Source organism: Aquarana catesbeiana, linkage group LG03 (assembly GCF_042186555.1).
Source record: "Aquarana catesbeiana isolate 2022-GZ linkage group LG03, ASM4218655v1, whole genome shotgun sequence".
Taxonomy (NCBI): domain Eukaryota; kingdom Metazoa; phylum Chordata; class Amphibia; order Anura; family Ranidae; genus Aquarana; species Aquarana catesbeiana.
This window is the reverse complement of record NC_133326.1, coordinates 308,694,645-308,709,620: the sequence shown is the minus strand read 5'-3', so window position 1 is coordinate 308,709,620 and position 14,976 is coordinate 308,694,645. Positions and strand designations below refer to the sequence as shown.

General features: G+C 44.5%; 1 protein-coding gene across 1 annotated transcript in view; it reads left to right on the top strand.

Moving 5' to 3' along the window:
- LOC141133958 (dynein axonemal heavy chain 3-like) overlaps window positions 1-14,976 on the top strand; it is a 3,453,856-nt gene that overhangs the window by 109,310 nt on the left and 3,329,570 nt on the right. The window lies entirely within an intron of this gene.

Below are 14,976 nucleotides of genomic sequence, written 5' to 3'. Positions count from 1 at the left end.
TCTTGGCAGCTTTACTGCTCAGATTAGTACCTTTTGGTCCTCATGCCAATCAAGCACATCCCAGTGCTCATGCACACATGCTCTGCCTCAGATCTGTGTCTTTCCCACAGCTCTCTCACTCAGGCTCCAGCCTTTGTCTGTGCTGATCTGGACAGCAGGGAGCAGATGCACAAAACTCTCTCTCTCTGCTCCCAACACACACTGACCCCTTTGGGAGGGTGGGGCCACTGAGTTCTGATCCTGGCTCTAATATGAAGGCAGCACACACCTGCATCATTAGTGTACTTGTTTCCACTGAAATCTGGCCTAAACTTCCTTATCACACAGTGGAATGGCCTTGCCCTGCCACAATACGCCACCTTTTTTACCTAAAGTCATCACATTGAAAGCTTGGCAGTCAATATTTACTATCTCACACCACTGTTTTGCTTCTCGGCCTACTTGATAATTAGGTGCTACCTCTCTTCCTGTGAGCCTAGGCAGTGTTGGACACATGCTCTGCAGTTGTCACATTGGGTCCATCATGGACATTTGTAACCTTTGCAGCTCTGGCCCAGGTGAAGGCAAAACAAATCCCTTTGTGCAACTGTTGCCAGTTTCACTACAGGGGTTGAAAACAAAACTTTCATGACTTTCCAATGTCAGTTGACTGAATTCCCCTGATCAAAATTTTGCTCTTTGAGTGTTTGTTAAATACACTTTTTGACAAAAACAACATATAAAAGCAACTTTTGTTACCATAATAAATTTCAATCTAGAGTACTTCCGCGGTACTACTTATATGCTAGAAGCTGCCCTCAATCTCATGGTCAACGTCATTCAACCTACTTCCTTTAAGCAGTGAAGCAGCACAGTGATGTGCTCACCTCTGTCATGCTTTCTTTCTAGTCAGTACATGAACTGATTGACTTCTTGTACTGCTTCTTCCTCTCACACTCCTGTCTTGTTGAACAAAGACTGCAAGAGATTTTCAAATATATCTGATGATTTATAAACAATTACAGAGTTGCATTCATTTGTGTCTGTATCTGCCTATAGTTCAGCTTTAAACATAATCATTTAAGCAGGATCACCTAAAATGACCAAATTATGACAAGCTGTACCTCCAAAACCCACTGAATTTTTTACCCTGTTTTTGTAACACTTTGTAAAATAGAAAAAATAATGTACACACAGCACCCCATATTGACTGAAAAACACAGAATTGTTGACATTTTTGCAGATTTATTAAAAAAGAAAAACTGAAATATCACATGGTCCTAAGTATTCAGACCCTTTGCTCAGTATTTAGTAGAAGCACCCTTTTCATCTAATACAGCCATGAGTCTTTTTGGGAAAGATGCAACAAGTTTTTCACACCTGGATTTGGGGATCCTCTGCCATTCCTCCTTGCAGATCCTCTCCAGTTCTGTCAGGTTGGATGGTAAACGTTGGTGGACAACCATTTTTAGGTCTTTCCAGAGATGCTCATTTGGGTTTAAGTCAGGGTTCTGGCTGGGCCATTCAACAACAGTCACGGAGTTGTTGTGAAGCCACTCCTTCATTATTTTAGCTGTGTGCTTAGGGTCATTGTCTTGTTGGAAGGTAAACCTTCGGCCCAGTCTGAGGTCTTGAGCACTCTGGCGAAGGTTTTCGTCCAGGATTTCCCTGTACTTGGCTGCATTCATCTTTCCCTCGATTGCAACCAGTCGTCCTGTCCCTGCAACTGAAAAACACCCCCCACAGCATGATGCTGCCACCACCATGCTTCACTGTTGGGACTGTGTTGGACAGGTGATGAGCAGTGCCTAGTTTTCTCCACACATACCGCTTAGAATTAAGGTCAAAAAGTTCTATCTTGGTCTCATCAGACCAGAGAATCGTATTTCTCACCATCCTGGAGTCCTTCAGGTGTTTTTTAGCAAACTCCATGCAGGCCTTCATGTGTCTTGCACTGAGGAGAGGCTTCCGTCGGGCCACTCTGCCATAAAGCCCCGACTGGTGGAGGGCTGCAGTGATGGTTGACTTTCTACAACTTTCTCCCATCTCCCGACTGCATCTCTGGAGCTCAGCCACAGTGATCTTTGGGTTCTTCTTTACCTCTCTCACCAAGGCTCTTCTTCCCCGATAGCTCAGTTTGGCTGGACGGCCAGCTCTAGGAAGGGTTCTGGTCATCCCAAACATCTTCCATTTAAGGATCATGGAGGCCACTGTGCTCTTAGGAACCTTAAGTGCAGCAGAAATGTTTTGTAACCTTGACCAGACCTGTACCTTGCCACAATTCTGTCTCTGAGTTCCTCAGGCAGTTCCTTTGACCTCATGGTGACACTCATATATTTAACTCAGGTGCTGGCCATTTCTTCTGATCATCCTTGAGATGGTTCTACACCTTCATTTGAGTCCAGCTGTGTTTGATTATACTGATTGGACTTGATTAGGAAAGCCACAAACCTGTCTATATAAGACCTTACAGCTCACAGTGCATGTCAGAGCAAATGAGAATCATGAGTTCAAAGGAAGCACAGTGGCCTCCATAATCCTTAAATGGAAGACGTTTGGGATGACCAGGACCCCTCCTAGAGCTGGCCGTCCGGCCAAACTGAGCTTTCGGGGAAAAGAGCCTTGGTGAGAGCGGTAAAGAAGAACCCAAAGATCACTGTGGCTGAGCTCCAGAGATGCAGTCGGGAGATGGGAGAAAGTTGTAGAATGTCAACCATCACTGCAGCCCTCCACCAGTCGGGGCTTTATGGCAGAGTGGCCCGACGGAAGCCTCTCCTCAGTGCAAGACACATGAAGGCCTGCATGGAGTTTGCTAAAAAAACACCTGAAGGACTCCAGGATGGTGAGAAATATGATTCTCTGGTCTGATGATACTAAGATAGAACTTTTTGACCTTAATTCTAAGCGGTATGTGTGGAGAAAACTAGGCACTGCTCATCACCTGTCCAACACAGTCCCAACAGTGAAGCATGGTGGTGGCAGCATCATGCTGTGGGGGTGTTTTTCAGTTGCAGGGACAGGATGACTGGTTGCAATTGAGGTAAAGATGAATGCGACCAAGTACAGGGATATCCTGGACGAAAACCTTCGCCAGAGTGCTCAAGACCTCAGACTGGGCCGAAGGTTTACCTTCCAACAAGACAATGACCCTAAGCACACAGCTAAAATAATGAAGGAGTGACTTCACAACAACTCTGTGACTGTTCTTGAATGGCCCAGCCCGAGCCCTGACTTAAACCCAATTGAGCATCTCTGGAGAGACCAAAAAATGGCTGTCCACCAACGTTTACCATTCAACCTAACAGAACTGGAGAGGATCTACAAATGGCAGATGATCCCCAAATCCAGGTGTGAAGAACTTGTTGTATCATTCCCAAAAAAGACTCATGGCTGTATTAGATCAAAAGGGTGCTTCTACTAAATACTGAGCAAAGGGTCTGAATACTTAGGACCATATGATATTTCAGTTTTTCTTTTTTAATAAATCTGCAAAAATGTCAACAGTTCTGTGTTTTTCTGTCACTGTGGAGTGCTGTGTGTACATTAATGAGGAAAAAAATTAACTTAAATGATTTTAGCAAATGGCGGCAATATAACAAAGAGTGAACAATTTAAGGGGGTCTGAATACTTTCCATCCCCACTGTATATAATTATAATTTTCAATGGGAATTTCTTGGTTTCTGCTGACCAGCTCTTGCGCTTCACCCCAGAGGGATCTATGGCCACCAGTTATTACCCCACAGTCATTTTTTTGTGACAATCTGAGACCTGCAGGGGTTTAGTCCCCATTGGAGTTTTTTGTTTGTTCAATTACAGTAAACCTGTTGTCTATGGGTCTATGGGGTCCACTATCAACCCACCTTTGCACAATGAATTTTCCTAATGCTGTTCATAACGTATGCTGACACCCTTTTTAGCTACGGTCTAACAAGGCTAAACAGAGGGATTTCCACTTCCCTTAAAGCAGAACCCTGTGATTTTCAAAAAATCCCCCATTAGTACACCCCCCACACAAAACACTAAACAGTTATTACATTTGTGAAATTCTTTACCACTTAAGAGATATGACTGATTGAGTTTTCAGGAAGTCAGCTTTGTGATTCAAAAAATGCATCATCTTTTCTGGCAGGGAGGATCTCTTAGAACAGTGATTGCATCATATCCTCTTCTCTCTCTCTAATTGTAATCAGCCTACATTTCCCATGAATCCTTGGGATGGGAGTGAATGTGAGGGGTACACTAGACTTGTACATGTAAATGTGAACTCGCCCACTTCAACATAAATCACACCCCTCATTCTGCAGCCAGCAAGCCATACATAACACACTGTATGATAGGTTACAGCCTTATAAATGCAAAGCATTTTAATATAAATGCAAACCAGTGCAACGTGTCAGTGTCCACCAGAGCCAAATGTCAGGGACCACCAGAGGCAAATGTCAGGGACCACCAGAGCCGAATGTCAGGGACCACCAGAGCCAAATGTCAGGAACCACCAGAGCCAAATATCAAGTACCCCCAGAGCGGAATGTCAGGGACCACCAGAGCCAAATGTCAGGGACACCACCAGTGCCGAATGTCAGGGACCACCAGAGCCAAATGTCAGGGACCACCAGAGCCAAATGTCAGGAACCACCACCAGAGCCAAATGTCAGGAACCACCACCAGTGCTGAATGTCAGGGACCACCAGAGCCAAATGTCAGGGACCACCACCAGAGCCGAATGTCAGGGACCACCAGAGCCGAATGTTAGGGATCACCACCAGTGCCGAATGTCAGGGACCACCACCAGTGCCGAATGCCAGGGACCACCACCAGTGTCGAATGTCTGGAACCACCACCAGTGCCGAATGTCTGGGACCACCACCAGTGCCGAATGTCAGGGACCACCAACAGTGCCGAATGTCAGGGACCACCAGTGCCGAATGCCAGGGACCACCACCAGTGGCAAATGTCTGGGACCACCACCAGTGCCGAATGTCAGGGACCACCACCAGTGCCGAATGTCAGGGACCACCACCAGTGCCGAATGCCAGGGACCACCACCAGTGCCAAATGTCAGGGACCACCACCAGTGCCGAATGCCAGGGACCACCACCAGTGCCGAATGTCAGGGATCCCTACCAGTGCCGAATGTCAGGGATCACCCTTTCCACACTTCTCATTCCGACAATGTTAGCATCTTAATTCACAAGAATCTTTTTTTCTCATGCTGAATGTCAGGGACCACCACCAGTGGCAAATGTCTGGGACCACCACCAGTGCCGAATGTCAGGGACCACCACCAGTGCCGAATGTCAGGGACCACCACCAGTGCCGAATGCCAGGGACCACCACCAGTGCCAAATGTCAGGGACCACCACCAGAGCCGAATGTTAGGGATCACCACCAGTGCCGAATGTCAGGGACCACCACCAGTGCCGAATGCCAGGGACCACCACCAGTGTCGAATGTCTGGAACCACCACCAGTGCCGAATGTCTGGGACCACCACCAGTGCCGAATGTCAGGGACCACCAACAGTGCCGAATGTCAGGGACCACCAGTGCCGAATGCCAGGGACCACCACCAGTGGCAAATGTCTGGGACCACCACCAGTGCCGAATGTCAGGGACCACCACCAGTGCCGAATGTCAGGGACCACCACCAGTGCTGAATGCCAGGGACCACCACCAGTGCCAAATGTCAGGGACCACCACCAGTGCCGAATGCCAGGGACCACCACCAGTGCCGAATGCCAGGGATCCCTACCAGTGCCGAATGTCAGGGATCACCCTTTCCACACTTCTCATTCCGACAATGTTAGCATCTTAATTCACAAGAATCTTTTTTTCTCATGCTGAATGTCAGGGACCACCACCAGAGCCAAATGTCAGGGACTACCACCAGTGCTGAATCTCAGGGACCACCACCAGTGACGAATTTCAGGGACTATCACCAGTGCCGAATGTCAGGGACTACCACCAGTGCCAAATGCCAGGGACCACCACCAGTGCTGAATGTCAGGGACCACCGCCAGTGCAGAATGTCAGGGACCACCACCAGTGCTGAATGCCAGGGACCACCACCAGTGCCGAATGCCAGGGACCACCACCAGTGCCGAATGTCAGGGACCACAAGTGCAGCATGTCTGCTCCACCAGTGCAGCTTGTCAGGGACCACCATTGCAGAGCGAGGACTATTATTACAAATCGATTGTATGACACAGCGGGATCTCCCACAGTTTCAGGTATTGTATACAAGAACACAGAGCGTTAATGTTCCATCTTCCATTATTATGATTGACAGCGCACTGTGCCAATACCAGAGGGAGGCGCGTGGTCGGTGTTCTGATATACTATACCTGACACCATGGGAGATCCCCACTGTGTCATACAACTGATTTCTAATAATCCCCGCTCTGCACGGAGATAGCAGGCAGGGGGTGGGCAGCGGGGAGGCCGGTGCGGTGGGGATGGTGGAGGGCGAATTGCTGGCAGGGAGGAGGAGGAGGGAGGAGAGTGGAAAAGGAAGACACCTCCTCCATGGGCGGCACAGACTGGGGCTGTGAGACCCCTTCTGCCTACAACAACATGTCTGCTTCCTCCCTGCTCTTTCAGAGGACTACAACTGGACGTGTCAGACCACTGGCTGAGCTTAGGAGAGGGATAGAAGCCGGCGGTCTTACAAACAGGATGTCAGAAGGCAATAACGGTTTTTCAGCAAGTTTAGCATCCTATTACAGAGGAACTACAGAGCTCAGAAGAACATGCATGACAAACTTGGTGAAGGTAGGAGATTAGCAACAAGGACATGGAAAAAAAACTTTGCCAGGAGTTCTTGTAAAGGATCGTTTTTGTTTTTTAAATAACAAATGCCATACTTACCTCCACTGTGCAGCTCGTTTCGAAGCTGTGAAGCACTCTCCTGAGGGGGTTACCTTGCGGGCTCTCTCCCGAGTCCAGCATTTGCATCCATAGACACGAATGCCGGACTCAGCCCCGCCCCCCGTCGCTGCGTCATTGGATTTGATTGACAGCAGCGGGTGCAAATGGCTGCGCTGCTATCAATCTATCCAATCAAGAGCCGGGACCCCGTGGAGAGAGGGAGAGCGCGTCCCTGCCAAAGAGATGAAGGGGCTCAGGTAAGTAAAACAGGGGGGGCGGTGACTGCCAGGTGTTTTTTCACCTTAATGCATAGGTTACTACCCCCAGCAGTCTGTTTGCATCCCACACTTTTTTAAAGATCCTGGACACATAGCTACCCTATAATCAGTACTTGCAAATACTTTGCTATAGTCCAAGGGAAGATTTGTGTGCCACAGGGACCTCTCAAACACAAGGTACTTTTCTATTCTCTGGCTAGGTACACTGCTAGTGATATATTTGCAGGAGACTTGCCTAACTAGAGAAACCTTCTAAACAATATAAGCATACATATCATTCTTTCAGTCTTTCCACACTTCACACCGAGGAAGTTATCATCTTAATTTAAAAGAATCTTTTTTTCATGCAAGCATAGTCTCAAGACAGATTTATCTATTCCTGTATTCCTCAATTAACAATATTCTTTGTACTAATGCAAATGTTTATGTACCGCCACTATACTCTCCTGATGTATTTAATTGTTTTATAGAATTCTGACTAGGTAAACATGTTCCTACATTTTTGATTGATGATTTCAATGATGTATAAGACCCAACACCCGATAAATTCTCTTGTGATGGAGCTACAAAGCCCAATCACACTACTACCTTGGCTAAATTAGTTACTGAGCAGGGGCCTGATAGAGCAGTGGAGGTTGTGTCACCCTGCATAGTACCAGTACTCATGCATTTCTAAGACACACATGTCCAGTATTGACCTTGCCTTGGTGAACAAAAGATTTGCTTTGACTGTTCACAATTGTACTCTACTGTCCAGGAGCCTCTCTAATTATTCCCCTTGTTTTTTCTTACTAGATTTGATAATTTACCTAAAAATATAGACTGATGCCTTAATCTCTTCTGGCTTACTCTTCTGCCTCATTCTGACCCAATATCACCATAGAAAACTGAACTACTGCTAGTGATCCACTAAATGTTGTCTGGAATGCTCTTAAGGTCTTCCTGTGAGGACTGCTTATTAGAGAATTTTCTTCAATCAAAACAAATACTAGGCAGTGATAGGCTGAACTCCAGCAGGCATTCACTCAAGCAGAAAAACTAATTTGTCCAATACTAATCCCATTTCCTAAACAAACTGAATGAATAATTAAGATATGCTTAAAACTGCATATAGGTATATAGGTATACCTATATATACATAGAGTACACATTTGAATATGAAGCTGTACACATAGCAAAAGAGCATACCAATAAAGATATAAGTACATATATCAGTGGAGGATTACCACATTAAGCCAAAACCCCAAAACATTTACACATAGGATGTCATAGGGACACGGATCTGGAACAAGTTAATGAAGTGGTCTGATGGGAACAAAACATCATAATATTCACAAAAGAATAAGAAGGCACATAAAAAGACACATAAAAACACATGGAAAAAACTAAATGGTTTAAAAAAGGGCTCAGAAATGGCTGGTCATCAATCTATTATTTAATGTTATGTACCAAGAGGAAAGGCTTATAAGAATTAACCTCATTAACCACTTCAGCCCCAGACCATTATGCTGCCTAAGGACCAGAGGACTTTTTCCAATTTGGCACTGCGTAGCTTTAACTGCTAATTGCGCGGTCATGCAATGCTGTACCCAAACGAAATTTGCGTACTTTTCTTCCCACAAATAGAGCTTTCTTTTGATGGTAGTTTATCACCTCTGCCATTTTTATTTTTTGCGCTATAAACGGAAAAAGACCAAAAATTTTGAAAAAAAATTATATTTTCTACTGTTTGTTATAAAAAAAATCCAATAAACTCAATTTTAGTCATACATTTAGGCCAAAATGTATTCGGCCACATGTCTTTGGTAAAAAAAATGTCAATAAGCATATATTTATTGGTTTGCGCAAAAGTTATAGCGTCTACAAACTAGGGTACATTTTCTGGAATTTACACAGCTTTTAGTTTATGACTGCCTATGTCATTTCTTGAGGTGCTAAAATGGCAGGGCAGTACAAACCCCCCCCCCACATGACCCCATTTTGGAAAGTAGACACCCCAAGGAAATTGCTGAGAGGCATGTTGAACCCATTGAATATTTATTTTTTTTGTCCCAAGTGATTGAATAATGAAAAAAAAAAAAATATTTACAAAAAGTTGTCACTAAATGATATATTGCTCACACAGGCCATGGGCCTATGTGGAATTGCACCCCAAAATACATTCAGCCGCTTCTCCTGATTACGGGGATACCACATATGTGGGACTTTTTGGGAGCCTAGCCGCGTACGGGGCCCCGAAAACCAATCACTGCCTTCAGGATTTCTAAGGGCATAAATTTTTGATTTCACTCCTCACTACCTATCACAGTTTTGAAGGCCATAAAATGCCCAGATGGCACAACCCCCCCCCCCAAATGACCCCATTTTGGAAAGTAGACACCCCAAGCTATTTGCTGAGAGGCATGTTGAGTCCATGGAATATTTTATTTTTTGACACAAGTTGCGGGAAAGTGACAATTTTTTTTTTTTTGCACAAAGTTGTCACTAAATGATATATTGCTCACACAGGCCACGGGCATATGTGGAATTGCACCCCAAAATACATTTAGCTGCTTCTCCTGAGTACAGGGATACCACATCTTTAGGACTTTTTGGGAGCCTAGCCGCGTACAGGGCCCTGAAAACCAAGCACCGCCTTCAGGACTTCTAAGGGCATACCTATCACTACCTATCACAGTTTTGAAGGCCATAAAATGCCCAGATGGCACAAAACACCCCCAAATGACCCCATTTTGGAAAGTAGACACCCCAAGCTATTTGCTGAGAGGCATGTTGAGTCCATGGAATATTTTATTTTTTGACACAAGTTGCGGGAAAGTGACAATTTTTTTTTTTTGCACAAAGTTGTCACTAAATGATATATTTCTCACACAGGCCATGGGCATATGTGGAATTGCACCCCAAAATACATTTAGCTGCTTCTCCTGAGTACGGGGATACCACATGTGTGGGACTTTTTGGGAGCCTAGCTTCATACGGGGCCCCGAAATCCAATCACCGCCTTCAGGATTTCTAAGGGCGTACATTTTTGATTTCACTCCTAACTACCTATCACAGTTTCGAAGGCCATAAAATGCCAAGATAGCACAAAACCCCCCAAAATGACCCCATTTTGGAAAGTAGACACCCCAAGCTATTTGCTGAGAGGCATGGTGAGTATTTTGCAGCTCTCATTTGTTTTTGAAAATGAAGAAAGACAAGAAAAATTTATTTTTTTTTTTTTTTCAATTTTCAAAAGTTTGTGACAAAAAGTGAGGTCTGCAAAATACTCACTATACCTCTCAGCAAATAGCTTGGGGTGTCTATTTTCCAAAATGGGGTCATTTGGGGGGGGAGGGTTGTGCCATCTTGGCATTCCATGGCCTCCGAAACTGTGATAGGCAGTGAAGAGTGAAATCAAAAATTTACGCCCTTAGAAAGCCTGAAGGCGGCGCTTGGTTTTCGGGGTCCCGTACGCGGCTAGGCTCCCAAAAAGTCTCACACATGTGGTATCCCTGTACTCAGGAGAAGTAACAGAATTTATTTTGGGGTGTAATTTCACATATTCTCATGGCATGTTTAAGCAATATATCATTTAGTGACAACTTTGTGCATAAAAAAACAAAAAAAATTGTCTTTTTCCCGCAACTTGTGTCACAATATAAAATATTTCATGGACTCGACATGCCTCTCAGCAAATAGCTTGGGGTGTCTACTTTCCAAAATGGGGTTATTTGGCGGGGTTTCAACTGTCCTGGCATTTTATGCACAACATTTAGAAGCTTATGTCACACATCACCCACTCTTCTAACCACTTGAAGACAAAGCCCTTTCTGACACTTTTTGTTTATATGAAAAAAAAATTTTTTTTGCAAGAAAATTACTTTGAACCCCCAAACATTATATATTTTTTTAAAGCAAATGCCCTACAGATTAAAATGGTGGGTGTTTAATTTTTTTTTTCACACAGTAATTGCGCAGCGATTTTTCAAACGCATTTTTTGGGGAAAAAACACACTTTTTTAAATTTTAATGCACTAAAACACACTATATTGCCCAAATGTTTGATGAAATAAAAAAGATGATCTTAGGCCGAGTACATGGATACCAAACATGACATCCTTTAAAATTGCGCACAAACGTGCAGTGGCGACAAACTAAATACATTTTTAAAAGCCTTTAAAAGCCTTTACAGGTTACCACTTTAGATTTACAGAGGAGGTCTACTGCTAAAACTACTGCCCTCGATCTGACCTTCGCGGTGATACCTCACATGCATGGTGCAATTGCTGTTTACATTTGATGCCAGACCGACGCTTGCGTTCGCCTTTGCGCGTGAGCAGGGGGGGGGAACAGGGGTGCTTTTTTTTTTCTTTATTTTTTTTTGATTTTTTAATCTTATTTTTAAACTGTTCCTTTCATTTTTATGTTTTTTAATCATTTTTATTGTTATCTCAAGGAATGTAAATATCCCCTATGATAGCAATAGGTAGTGACAGGTACTCTTTTTTTAAAAAATTGGGGTCTATTAGACCCTAGATCTCTCCTCTGCCCTCAAAGCATCTGACCACACCAAGATTGGTGTGATAAAATGCTTTCCCAATTTCCCAATGGCGCTGTTTACATCCGGCGAAATCTAAGTCATGAAATGCTCGTAGCTTCCGGTTTCTTAGGCCATAGAGATGTTTGGAGCCATTCTGGTCTCTGATCAGCTCTATGGTCAGCTGGCCAAATCACCAACTGCATTTTCAGGTTCCCTGTTGGGACAGGAGAGCCAGAGAAAAACATGGAAGACAGTGGGGGGGGGGGGGCATTCCCTCCCACTGCTTGTAAAAGCAGTCTAGAGGCTAATTAGCCACTAGGATTGAAAGCTGACCGCTGGCTGAAAAGAATGATACCAAGATGATACCTAAACCTGCAGGCATCATTCTGGTATAACCACTCAAAGTCCAGCAACATACCAGTACGTTGCTGGTCCTTGTTGGGCATATATTGTAAACTTTTTTTTCATGCAGCCTGTGGGTATGCCCACTATTAGAATACCTCCCTTCATCCACCCACTTCTAATGATGGGCATACATGCACCATTTATATATGCCGAAGCATGGGGGCATCCTCCCGCAAAAGGCAGGAGCAAATCACTCCTCCACCCACTGCTGCCCCCACGCTTCAGCATATATGCTGAAGTATGTAACTGTGGTGGTGAAATCACCTCCGACAGCGCTGGAGTCATGGCTTTATATATCGTTGGAGCAAACGCTGTTGCTGTCAAGATAAATAAATCCGCGCTGCAACTGAATGGCGTACCTGCTAAGCAAATGATGGTTAACCAAAAAACAAGTAACATTACAGTATAACAGTAATACTTACCATACCTGCTAAGCAAATACAAAAAAAACATAGTAAAAAATAAAACATTTAACGCAACCTGTGCCTACCTAAAATATATATATATGCCGAAGCATGGGGGCATCCTCCCGCAAAAGGCAGGAGCAAATCGCTCCTCCACCCACTGCTGCCCCCACGCTTCAGCATATATGCTGAAGTATGTAACTGTGGTGGTGAAATCACCTCCGACAGCGCTGGAGTCAAGGCTTTATATATCGTGGGAGCAAACGCTGTTGCTGTCAAGATAAATAAATCCGCTCTGCAACTGAATGGCATACCTGCTAAGCAAATGATGGTTAACAATAAAACAAAGTAACATTACAGTATAACAGTAAGACTTACCATACCTGCAAAGCAAATAAAAAAAAAAAAAACATAGTAAAAAATAAAACATTTAACGCAACCTGTGCCTAAAATATATATGCCGAAGCATGGGGGCATCCTCCCACAAAAGGCAGGAGCAAATCGCTCCTCCACCCACTGCTGCCCCCACACTTCGGCATATATGCTGAAGTATGTAACTGTGGTGGTGAAATCACCTCCGACAGCGCTGGAGTCACGGCTTTATGTATCGTGGGAGCAAACGCTGTTGCTGTCAAGATAAATAAATCCGCTCTGCAGCTGAATGGCGTACCTGAAAACAATAAAACGGTTACCAACAAAACAAGGTAAACAGTAAAGTATAAAAAAATTGCATATCTGAAAAGCAAACATGGTAAAACATAATAACAATAAAACATTGCAGAATAGAATACAGTAAAAAAGAGCAGAACAATAGAGAGAGAATAGAGAGATAGAAAACAATAAAATAACAACTATTTTTGTTTTTTTTATTTTATATTTTTTTTGTGTTTTTATTTTTAATTTTTATTTTTTTTACATTTTTTTTAGTAACTTTAACTTTTGTAACTGGTACCAGGTTTGGGTCTCTCAAAATGCGATGGCATCTTGGGAGACCCTGTGAAAGTGTGTCCTAGTCTGTGCAGTGCTGTACCCTACGCTAATACTCAACTAGTGTATGGTAGCGTTCAAAACATTCACCCATGCAAAGACCAGGATTGCCAGGACAGGAGGGACAATAACACCAGGTGTCACGCCTAAATCCGCGCTTGCTACAGACACAACATCTTTTTTGGGGGGCTCGTTGGGTAGGGGTACTCGGGAGGGCATAAGGAAAATGCCTCTCATGCAGCCGGCCTACTGCATTTGGTTGGGGATGGTGAGGTGGAGCACCGTCTGGATACAGAAGGGCTCTGACGATGTCTTCCTGGAATTTAAGGAAGGATCCAGTCCGTCCTGAAGCTCTGTATAGCACATGAGCGTTCAGCAAAGCCAATTGAAATAAATAAACAGACACTTTTTTGTACCAGCGTCTGGCCTTACGGGCAACTAGGTATGGCACCAACAACTGGTCGTTGAGATCCACCCCTCCCATATTTTGGTTATATTCATGGACACAGAGGGGTTTCTCCACAACACCAGTCGCCGTAGTAATTTGGGCCGTCGTGTCTGCATGAAAGGAGGTAAGAACAAAAACATTCTTCTTATCCCTCCACTTCATAGCGAGCAAATTATTACACTTCAAGCAGGCTCTCTCCCCCAGCCTAAGATGGGAATCTACAAGCCGCTGGGGAAAGCCCTGGCGATTAGGTCGCACGGTGCCACATGCTCCAATCTGCTGATCAAACAAGTGACTAAAAAGTGGCACGCTCGTGTAATAATTGTCCACGTACAAGTGGTACCCATTTCCGAATAAGGGTGACACCAAGTCCCACACTATCTTGCCAGCGCTTCCTATGTAGTCAGGGCAGTTTGTCGGCTCTACGTGACTATCTTTGCCCTCGTAAACCATAAATCTACATGTATAGCTTGTGGCCCTGTCACAGAGCTTATACATCTTGACCCCGTATCTGGCACGCTTGCTGGGAAGGTACTGTTTGAATGACAAGCGGCCAGAAAATGTAATCAGGGACTCATCGATGCAGACAACTTGATGGGGAGTAAACAAGTCTGAAAAACGTTGGTTGAAGTGGTTTACGAGGGGCTGAATTTTGTAGAGCCGATTATATCCAGGGTCTCCACAAGGACGACAGAGTTCATTGTCGTTGAAGTGCATGAACCGCAAAATCTGCTCGTATCGTGCCCTGGCCATGGAAGCAGAGAACACGGGCATATGGTAAATTGGGTCAGTGGACCAATATGACCGCAACTTACCCTTTTTATTTATGCCCATGTTGAGGGAAAGGCCCAGAAAGATCTTAAATTCGGAGACCGTAATTGGTCCCCAATCTCTGGCAAGGGAGGACTGGGGATTAGCGGTGATGAATTGACCAGCGTATAAATTGCCTTGGCCCACAATAGATCTATAGAGATCTTCGTTGAAAAACAGCGAATAAAAATCCAGTGGCGTAAAATCAACTGTTTCCACCTGAATTCCGGGTTGGCCAGTGAATGGGGGAAGTACGGGTGCTGCAGAAGTGGTGGGT